This window comes from Ovis aries, chromosome X (genome assembly GCF_016772045.2).
Source record: "Ovis aries strain OAR_USU_Benz2616 breed Rambouillet chromosome X, ARS-UI_Ramb_v3.0, whole genome shotgun sequence".
NCBI classification, from domain to species: domain Eukaryota; kingdom Metazoa; phylum Chordata; class Mammalia; order Artiodactyla; family Bovidae; genus Ovis; species Ovis aries.
In genome coordinates, this window is record NC_056080.1 from 99,669,912 (window position 1) to 99,681,026 (window position 11,115).

The 11,115-nt window shown below is 48.0% G+C and overlaps 1 long non-coding RNA gene across 16 annotated transcripts in view; it reads right to left on the bottom strand.

Moving 5' to 3' along the window:
- Window positions 1-10,614, bottom strand: part of LOC105605573 (uncharacterized) — a 29,810-nt gene extending 19,196 nt beyond the window's left edge. For 11 of the 16 annotated variants that reach the window (XR_009598832.1, XR_009598841.1, XR_009598831.1 and 8 more), the window contains exons 1-4: window positions 10,589-10,614; window positions 9,348-9,543; window positions 8,652-8,800; window positions 543-645 (exon numbers count right to left, since the gene is read on the bottom strand). This is a non-coding gene — a long non-coding RNA (uncharacterized LOC105605573). Of the gene's footprint in view, window positions 1-542; window positions 6,751-8,651; window positions 8,801-9,347; window positions 9,544-9,812 lie in introns of all 16 variants that reach the window. The other 5 variants (XR_009598835.1, XR_006058440.2, XR_009598838.1 and 2 more) reach the window with 4 other exon arrangements.
- Between the last annotated feature and the right edge of the window lie 501 nt (window positions 10,615-11,115).

Here is an 11,115-nt window from a genome sequence, read left to right on the forward strand (position 1 = left end):
TCCCCATACTGAGCTCCCTTTTGCTCTCACCCACTCCTATATCGCAATACAACAAACAATGCATAACTGCCCCACCACTGTGGTACTAACAACATCTTCTTCCTTGAGATTTCAGAGGTCCCCTTGAGGCAATGTCACCCCCACAACAGGAAGACCCAAATGGAAGAGAAGCCACCACCAAGCACAAAGGCTTTCCAGCAGATACACACGGGGACAGACAGCTAAAGCCTGGGGGTGTAACCCTCTCCAACAAGAAGAAAACAAGGTCTTCATCCTCCAGTGGTCACACCTGACTCTCGAGTTTCCTGGTCATCCAGGCTCATCAGCACATGACCGGAAGGAAACAAACAGCCAATTCCAGGACTGCTCATTGACAAGACCCACCTGACCTCATTTTTCAACCAATGTACTGAATGTGCTACCCTCTCCCAGCACTGGTGACCCCACATAATATAAGTTTATTATAAGTTTATTATAAGTTTATTATATTATAATGAACTTAATATAAGTTTCTTATATTATATAAGTTTATTACATCTTACTTGTCTAGTTGGTCAGGCCAGTTGCTTCCAGATCCATTCTTCACTTGACAGTCCTAGGGGCTGACCAGTACTGGACTTTTCCATCACAGGTCCTGAAGGAGACCTGAAAGAAGATTGCCTGTGGGTTCACAGACTAGCGCAACTGTAGGAAATTTAAGTAACTTGGAAACTCTATAGGTGGGTGCCTGCGGCAAACACCCCATTTCCCTTATGTAGAAAAGCTTCTGAAAACAAAGGAAGCCCAGGAACCCAGTTGAGCACAGGAACCCAATCATGCTACCTCTGCCCATTATAGACTAGGTCAAATGTTATGTCAGGTATCATAAGACAGAGACTGATCTCCAGAGATACGGCTGTCCCTTCAAAATGAACAAGTAGTTGATCCTGCTTTAAACAAACATCACACAGTAATTATGGAACATTACAGTGAAAGGCTATAACACTTATTTGAAGAAGGACAGTCTCAGAGAACACCTTTTATTTTTCCTTTACTCAGAGCTTGGGCCAGTGGACAGCTTGCCGCCAGTCACTGTAGTTAAACAAGGGTTAAAAAGCCAATTAGAACAATGTTTTTTATATTTAGGCAAAGAAGATAATGAAAAACTTTTACAGAAATATTATGATACAGCCCAGGACCCACATTTAACTGGGTAAAATGACACCAAATGCGTAACTGCTCGGCAGAAGAAGATCCCAAACTCTGTTAATGGCAGACATAGTCAGATGAAATGCATTCACTGTGATAACACATCAAAGACAAAGCCACATGATAACGTCTGCATTTAAAAATCAAGACTATCGCCCAGTGTTTATTCTCAAGGAGGTTTTTGAAGAGGGAACAATACCAGAATATGAACAAAATAATTCTATCAAACAAGAAATTATAATGCAAAATAAAGCATAATCAGAGGTGAAGATCATTTCCTGTAATTGATATTTACACAAAACCATTTAAAGAAAGTTCTGGGGAGCCCCAGGAACAAACTTAATTGAATACAGTGGGTAGAACATGTAAAATTTAAAATGGTAAGAGAGTCCATTCTGGCTGACAAGAGAAGCCCATTCACATCCACCGTGACTGTGCAAACTCAAGCACCCAGCTAAACCATTCAATTCAGAATATGCCCATTGAAAATACGTTTATTTGAAGAATACTGGTGAAACACGACCAAAAACACAATTAAGCAAAGTCAGACAATTGCAATGCCTTGAAAAGGCCCAACCATTATAATGTATAATAAAAGGAAAAGGAAAACATTGGTTGCTTGAATCCCTTCTGGGTTTGAAAGAAAGCAACAGCCCAGGAGACAGCTTTTTTCTTATTTGTAACCTGCACACATCACCAAATGTATTAAGTGACACTTGTGCTTGAATACAACGATCTTAAACAGACACAAAGTGCAAAACAGCCTTCTAAGGTTACAGAAGGTCATGTCTAGGGTTCGTGTACGATCCCCGAGCCAAATAAGCCATCTGTTTACTCTCAGGACTTGTGTTCCATTTTAAGGAAACACGTGAAAAAGACCATTCCAAAAGTTAACGGAAAAAATTATATTAAACTTAAAGCCATGCAGTTAAATAAAACACAAAACACCAAGGAAGCCAAGGGCTGTCAGCTGATATAATGCTGCACACACTCGCTCAGAGACTTACTTTCTTGTTTCACGTGGAAAACAACAAAAACATCCTCAATGGTTAAGAAAGGTCACAAAAATGGCCAAGATCAACATGTGAACCAATCCGGCAACGATATATCCACCCCAAACGTGCAAGGCAAAATACAAGGCAGAATCAGCTCCATGGCAACCAAAGGTCACCCAACTTTCCAAGACTCCCACACCACCCAGCCAACCGCACCCACCCTGTCCTCACAGTAGGACACAAACACTACAAAACATTAAGACCATGAATGGGAAGGACGTCTCCAAGATCCACAATTAAACAAAGAAAATCTCCATTTTCATCAGGCTGTTACAATAACGCCCAACAGCAAACCAGGAAGTTCCTGAGAGACCTTCTCTGCCTTCCAACCTGGAGCTGACAGACACGTCTGTCAAAGTACCTTTAGGACACACCATCTACCCGCCTCCCCAAATCACACTGCAGATAGCAAAACATAAAGTAAGTAAAACTTAGCTTTTGAGATCTTGGGAAAAAGAGTCGCCACGTCAAATCCTAACCCAGGAGAATTGTGGATGGAAGCCCCACAGGACAAACCAGAGTCGCCACGTCAAATCCTAACCCAGGAGAATCGTGGATGGAAGCCCCACAGGACTCTGTGCGACCCCATAGATGGCAGCCCACCAGGCTCCTCTGTCCCTGGGATTCTCCAGGCAAGAACAGTGGAGTGGCTTGCCATTTCCTTCTCCAGTAGGGAGCTTAGTCTGGCACTTACTCAGACGCTAGGGCTTCTTTCATGACATTTCCATGGCCATGCCTCCCACCTCTCATTGGTGGGCCTGCAATAATTGACAGGGAGATTGGCCATTCCACTCAGGTAGGTCTACTGGTGGGAATCTGTCCTTTTCCCATGGCCCAGCTGTAATGAAATCGCTGCTCCTATTTCTATGTCTCTCTATGTGTGTGTCTATCCCTTAATGCCTAGCTCTAATTCTTGGGTCTTTACCCAGATCTTTTGTTTCTTGTCATCTTGGACTTTGTAAAGCATTCACATTCAGTTTACCCAGGCCTAGGGCAATTACCTCTCATTCCAGGAAGCCATCCAAGCTTTATCCTTCCCAGGCATAATACGAGTTCTTTGTATTAGATATGAACATGGAGATATATGAGAGCAGAGATGCAGGGGAACTGTTTATGAGTTCTGGGATCAGATAGTAGGGGGCTGGGCACAGTGTGAAGGAACCAAGGTTTTCACTTGGAAATTTGGCAAATCAATTCAGTTTGCAGACATTTTGGGACAACCAGGGAACACTGGCAACAAGCTAACTCCTAGAAGCCTCCTAGGATTGGTACCACCCTTCTCAGGATTTTAATATCCTTTATGCTTTTCTATCTGTGAAAATCTTTTACTCCCTACAAGGCCCAGGCATAAATCATTTCCTTTCCTCTTTTCTAGAATTCATGTTCCCACCCCAGCCACAAGAAAAGTTATTTCTCCTCTTGCTATAGGAAGAAACATGAGGACTTCATATTTCTGCTACAATGGTTATGAAACTTCACAGATATTCAGAGTGAGACTGGAAGTCCACTGCTTTCCCTGGAGGCCTCCTGAGAGATTTCGACACCTGCCCTCCATTTGTGAGTTGTACAAATGAGAAAGTGCAGCTCCCCTAGGCTTGACTACCTTGAGTGTTTAACTCATCTACACTCTAAAGGGTGTGTGGACCACATAGTCCCTGGGTCCCTTAGCTGGACTGCATGGTCATAAGTTGCACAGTGCTGCTAGGAAAGATGATCTAATGGTAGCACTGCCCTTCCCATGGGAAAGATCATTTGGGAGGGTGATTGAGACTTCATGGTGTGAACAGTGTTATGCAGCAGTCCACGATGTTGCCCTACCCAGTGAGACAGCTAATTTTATGTGCCAAGTTGACTGGGTATGGAACGTCCATATTAAACATTATTTCTGGTTGTATGTGTGAGGGTGTTTCTGGATGAGATGAGCATTGTAATTGTTGACTTAGTAAAATAGAAGACCTTTCCCAATGTGGGTGGGAATCATCCAATCCTGTTGAAGGCCCACGTGGAACAAAAAGCAGAGAAAGGAAGAATTCTTCCCATTTTTCTTAACTCGGTGCTTTTGATAGAATATTTCTCCTCATTTTCTCCTTCTCTTCAAATAAGATTCACACCACCACAGCCCCTGGTTCACAGGCCTACAAAACTGGGACTAAATTATATCACTGGCTTTCCTGGCTTTACACCTTGTAGACAGGACATTGTGGAATTTCTAACCCTGCATAAATAGGCAATTAAATTCCTCAAGATAAACTTTCTTCACACACATAAATATAGATAGAAAATGTCTCTTATTGTTTCTTTGAATAACTGACTAATAAACCTGAAACATCGCAGACAGCTTCTGTTGTTAGACTTGGCTTCATAGTCCTCAAATAGAACTTGGAAGAAACAGCAAAATTAAATACATGAAAATTAGTTCCAAACTATGGGTGAAGAAACTAAGATACCAGAAACAGACAGCCAGATATTGGCCCAGAGGGGTTTCTTTTCCACTAGAGATTTGATGTTCCTTGGAAAGCCCAGAGAAAGATTACAGGTGAGTTCTTCCATACCTGGGGTTGTTGGGTGAGCCTTTGACAAATATCCAGAGGGCAGGAGAGTAGTTGCAGGCCTTCTCCAGTCATCCATAAGAAACGACTGGTTCACATGGAGAGGACAATAATGAAGACTGGGGCCGTGGCTGTGAATCATGTCTAAGGATCTGCCAAGTCTTCCCCATGTGTTACTAGGCTTGTCCCTCTGACTGGCATCAGCAGATGCATATGTGTTGGACTCTCTCAAGCCCTGGCGTGCAATGACCACTACCACACAGGTCCTTTCAGATCACCAATGTCTCCTCGACTGATGGTCACCATCCTTTTTTTTTTTTTTTTGGTGTGTGTCACTGTGCAGCTTGTTGGCTATTAGTTCCCCAACCAGGGATCGAACCTGGACCCATAGCAATAAAAGCACTGAGTTTTAGCCACTGGACCACTAGGAAAGTCCTGTCTTTCAGTCTTATCTCATTTATACTTCATTCCATGTTCATGGTCTGTCTGCAGAAAATAATGTCTTTTCTACTGTGTACAGTACATGGGCTTGAGGTACGCTGTTTGGATTCAAACCACAATTACTAGTCCTACCAGCTGAATACCCTTCATTGTTTTGTGCCTCAGTTCCTCATCAGTAGAGTGAGGATCCTAATAAGAACTATGTCATCAGGCTGCCATGACCCTTAAGGAGTTCATGCAAAGCATTTACAGTAGTGCCTAATAGTTCAGAATATTCATTGGAAGGGCTGAAGCTGAAACTCCAATACTTTGGCCACCTGATGTGAAAAGCAGACTCACTAGACAAGACCTGATGCTGGGAAAGATTGAAGGTGGGAGAAGGGACCTACAGAGGATGAGATGGTTGGATGGCATCACTGACTCGATGGACATGAGTTTCAGTAAACTTCAGATGTTGGTGATGGACAGGGAAGCCTGGCATGCTTCATCCCCTGGGGTCACAAAGAGTCGGACATGACTGAGACACTGAATTGAACTGAACTAACATACAAGAAGCATTCATGTAGTTATCTTGGACTGTTACTTTATCACCATGAATGTCTCTGGTCAAATAAACCCTCCTTCCTGGAGACTTTATCATGCTGCTTCCACAAACAAGAGTCTAATTTCTCTGACTCTTTTCCTACTTGTCATTCATGAAACATAATCCACATCTTAGTAACATATTGGCCAGTTCGCCTATTGTTTTGTTCCGTAATTATTACTTTCATCTATGTTAATGTTTCTGTTGACTTATTAACTCTTGTACATGTCTTTATGTATATGTCTTGTTCTTTAAATTTTTACCCACGATTTTCCAAATCATCAACTAAGTTGATCATTTTTTCCTGATATAATATAGCTATATAGAGCACAATACATAGCACATAGACACTCAATAGCACATAAAGAGACACTGAAATCATTCAGTTCAGTTCAGTTCAGTCACTCAGTTGTGTCCGACTCTTTGAGACCCCATGAACCACAGCATGCCAGGGCTCCCTGTCTATCACCAACTCCCAGGGTTTACCAAAACTGATGTCCATTGAGTTGGTGATGCCATCCAACCATCTCATCCTCTGTTGTCCGCTTCTCCTCCTGTCCTCAATCTTTCCCAGTATCATGGTCTTTTCAAATGAGTCAGTTCTTCACATCAGGTGGCCAAAGTACTGGGGTTTCAGCTTCAACATCAGTCCTCCCAATGAACACCCAGGACTGACCTCCTTTAGGATGGACTGGTTGGATCTCCTTGCAGTCCAAGGGACTCTCAAGAGTCTTCTCCAACACCACAGTTCAAAAGCATCAATTCTTCAGTGCTCAGCTTTCTTTATTAAGAGATCCCCAGTGATATTCCCCAATGAGAATGTCATAAACCCCACTGTCTACTCATTGCTTTGCCAGAAGGCACAATGTGGGTGGATCTGATAGAAGAACTGGCAAAAATGTACCGAAGGTTTGGTTGACCATATCAGGCCGGTCTGTCAAGAAAAGATGCACCAAGCTGTAATGTGTGTTGCATAAGAGTTGATGGAGAATGTGGGAGAGAGAGGAGTTGGTTTAAAGGATTTAGGATGAACTAGTGCAGAGGAGCAGGAATGTGAAAGAACATGGCCTTCTCAGGGAAGAACACATATTTTGGCCTCATGGGAGAAGATAGTTAACAATATAACCTGCAAAACATGAAGGGAAAGGAGATAAGTGGCCCAGGCAAAGAACCATGGGTTGGATGTGGTAAACTCCACTGAGATCCAATTTCTTTTCAAATCTATGATTTGGGTGTCAGTGTGCAGAACAGATCCAAAGAGAGGGTCAGAAGAATAAGAAGACTGAGCACACATGGCCACCTTGGTCCAAATTCACATGAGTCTCGTGCATGCACGAGCACACGATGTCTGCTGCCCCGTGGAACAGGGCGTGTCTGTGGGTGCAGGCATGTAAGGCAAGGATCTCGGAATTGCCAGAGAAGTAGGATAGGCAACTGTCAAACCCATGTTAAACCTGTCAAGCCTGTCGGGACCACCTTGAGGAGAGGAATGACCACCTCAATTACCTCCTGCTGCAGTGCTTGAATCCAATTGTCAGATGCATCTTGAGTTTCAGCAGCTGGGCACAGAGGTGCCCCAAGTGACTGGCAGCCCCTAGTAGAGCCCTCCAAGAACCCACAAGCCAGGCCTCTACTCTGCCTCCCTGAGCCAGGCTCTAGCCTTAGCCCTCATCACCTGAGGGCTGGCCTCCAGATGTCCTTGGGGATTTGCCTGCCTAGGGCATGCTTCTGGTACGTCCCTTTAGAGGGCGTGACATACCTACACCACCTGGTATCCCTTCCTGGGGTCAAGTGTGGGCCTGTGACCAAAACAACTAGCCTTCCTGCCCAAATCTTGGATGCTCGTCCTTCTGCCAAGGCACTGAGTGTCCACACTGAAGTAGTAAGCATCAGGGCTTCCACACACACATGCACACGCACACACACACACTAACAAAATGTCATTCACATTCTCAACGTTATATAATATGTGCAAACCTCCTATGACGATGTCTCTGAAGCTCAATCCACTCATGAATGGAAAGAAAGTTCCTGTTTCCCTGAATTCTGAATGTTAGACTTTCTAACCATCATTGTACATCTTATAGGGAAAAGGCAAGTCTTAATTTCTTTGGCTTGAATGTGTGTGAATAATATCTGGGGGCAGACTGAATAACATTTGAATGAAAATTATACCAGATATTCACTGCATTTCGGTAACTATCCTCTGTGGATTGCCTGATCAAGAACGTGGCCCATCTATCAGTTGGTCAGTGTGAAGGTGTCCATGGTAAGCCCAGAGATGTGTCTGGTTTATGTAGTGATGGCATTCTGGCTTAGGACTATGACCATAACCTGTGAAGGTCAGCATAACTGTGGATCCTTATTGTCAGAGTTGCCGTCCTCGTCCTTCCCTTCATGAGATGGGCTCCATGCTACCACAACATAGGGCTCGACCAGGGTATGCAAATAGTCATGGGTCATCTTCTGGGAGTTGGTACAGTCACCGAGGGTCAATCTACACCTGGAACAATAATGGCTGCCCTATGTTGACCCATATCACTTGTGAAAATCAGAAGAGGAACTGAGACCACCCATAGCAGGAACCAGACCTACATGTCTGTGCCACTGTGGGTGGAGATCAGGAAGAAATTGTAGCCTGTGTCCCTAACCTGTGTCCCTGGGATATACAGAGATGGAAAGATAGATCACTGGAGGGATACAGAGACAGAAAGAAGAACAGGGAGGCAGGAGGAAGGTTGAGAGGACACCAGCACTGGAAGCAAGACACAGACTAGCCTGCATTTGCCTCTGTCTGGAGGAGAATTGTGCCCTAGGGGCTTCCAAGATACTCACAGCCTTTCCAGTCTGACTACATCCTTCCTCCAAGCCTCACCAGAATCCCTTCATGCCTTGAGATCCTTCCAGAATGTCATGAGATGACCACCAGTCGGTCCCAAAGTCTTTGGAGAAAGTTTCTCCAAGCTTTTCAAGTCTTGGTATCCCTGGGGTGGGGAAAAGAATCAGAACAAAAAGCAGAAATGGAAGCCAGAATGGGCAAATCCTTACTCATCCTTTTTTACTATAAGCTTCCTGTCACCCATTCATTTCTCTCCAAAGTGAGACCACATTCAAGGAAAGAGGAGAGTAAAAGAAGGCAGGGACCCACTGCTCTCTGTATGCTTGCGTTTGTGTGTAAGGGGCAGGTGAGCCATAGCCATTTAAGCGATCCCTTGCCTCCAACAAAATGACAGAATTCTAAAGGTGCACACCTGCTCCAGGAGTTATGTGTACTGCTTCCTGAATGTGCCTGTGCACTGAGACCCTACTTCTCAGTGCCAGGATATCCAGGGTTTTGCAAAGGTGCCCTTGCAGTATCATGTTTATCCATACATCAACAGTTATGAGGGAGATACATACAGCCTGGCCCATAAAAAGCCCTCACTAAATGGAAAAAATTATGCTCACTCCTCTCAATTCTGCACCAAGTCCAAAATCCCTTGGACTCCTATAAAACAAAAAGGGGCCAATGATTAATTATTTAATCAATACCTCTGATCTTGTATTTGCAGCACAAGTGAGAAGTAGTTCCATCTCCTCAAAAATCCAAATCTCAGCATGTTTCTCTCCTGCCAGTTGACTCGGACTTGCATACTTAAGTTGGGTAGCTCACATCTTAATGGATGTTATTCTTCAACAGGAGTACATCATAACACTGGGACAAAGAATGAAATTCCAGCTGTAAAAACTGTATGAAAGAAAGTGAAAGTGAACTCGCTCAGTCGTGTCCGACTCTTTGCGACCCGTGGACTGTAGCCCACCAAGCTCCTCCGTCGCCATTTCCTTCTCCAGGGGATCTTCCTGACCCAGGGATCGAACCCAGTTCTCCCACATTGCAGGCAGACGCTTTAACCTCTGCGCCACCAGGGAAGCCCAAAAAAGAACAAAACATAAGGCGGACGGGCGACCCCCTCCCCCCGGGGTCTTTAAACCTCCGCAACGGGACATGCTAGGTACCTAGAAAGGGGGAGGCAAGCGAGGGGCACGGCGCGCCCCACGGGCCACCGCCCCGACGCCAACCACCAACCACCGCGTCCCCGCCCGCGGCCGCGCGCGGGCCTCAGTCGACCGCCGCCCGGAAGGCCCCGCCGGCACCAGACGATCAGCCCTACCCGTCCCCCCGAAACGGGGCAGAGCCCTCCACACCGCCCCGCCCTCACACGCCCGTACGGGCCCGGCCCCGCCGGCCCCCGTCCTCTCCCCCAACCACCGGGGGGGCCCCTACCCGCGCCCGCGTTCCCGGGCACCCGTCCACCACCACCACCACCGAGGGCAGAGGGAAGGGGCTCCGACGGGAAACTTGGCGCCAAGCGGGCAGGGGGTCGAGAGGACGGGAGAAACCGGACAGACACAAGCCGCGAGAGGCGTGGGGGGCGGGGGGCGGCGGGGGCGGGAGAAAGCCCCGAGGCTCGGAGGGCGTGGGGAGGCGCCTGCTGACCGCGCGGCAGGCCCAGAGCAGCGGACGACCGACGACCGGCCGAGGCAGACCGGTCCAGGGCCGGCGGCGAGAGGCGACGGGGAAAGGCAAGCGGCCCCGCGACGGGGAAGCCGCCGCCCGTCACGCCGCACAGCCCGCGAGACGCGACCGGAGGATCGGCGCCGCGCGGTCCGCGGCCGGGGGGAAAGGCAGTCGTGGTCGGCGCCACGGGCGAAAGGCGCGTGGTGGGGCGGGGGGGGGGGGCGCGCGCGGAGCAAACCCTTCACCCCCGCCCACCCCGAACCCTCGGGCCAACCTCGAGGGACGTGGCGGGGAGGGCCTGGCGGGAAGATGGACACACACCGGAAGCGACGCCATCGGGCGCGGGGCGCTCGCCCCCACCCCCCCCGGCCGGGGACGGAGGCGCGGAGGGGGACGGCGGCGGGGCGGGGACGGCGGCGGGGCGGGGCGGGCGGGAGGGCGGAGGAGAGCCCGCCTCTTCCCACCGGATCCCCAAACTCTTGCAACGCCGCCCCCCAGCCTTCTCGCGCAGCCCCTCGTCCCCCAGAACACCGGGGAGGCCACCGGACCCGACCGCCCCGGGCGGGGCGCCCTCCGGACGCGTCTCCCTCCCCATCCCGCGCCGAACGGGTGGAGGAGAGGCTCGCGAGCCGGGCGGGGCGGGGCCACCGCGCAGCTCTCGGAACCGACCGCACACACTCAGGAACCCCCTGGGCAGGAGGTCACACGTTGCAGCTTTGGGGATCCCTAGAGGCTGATCACAAGATGTGAGTTGCTGACACATGCAGCCTATTCGATCTTTATGAAAAATCGTAGAGACCC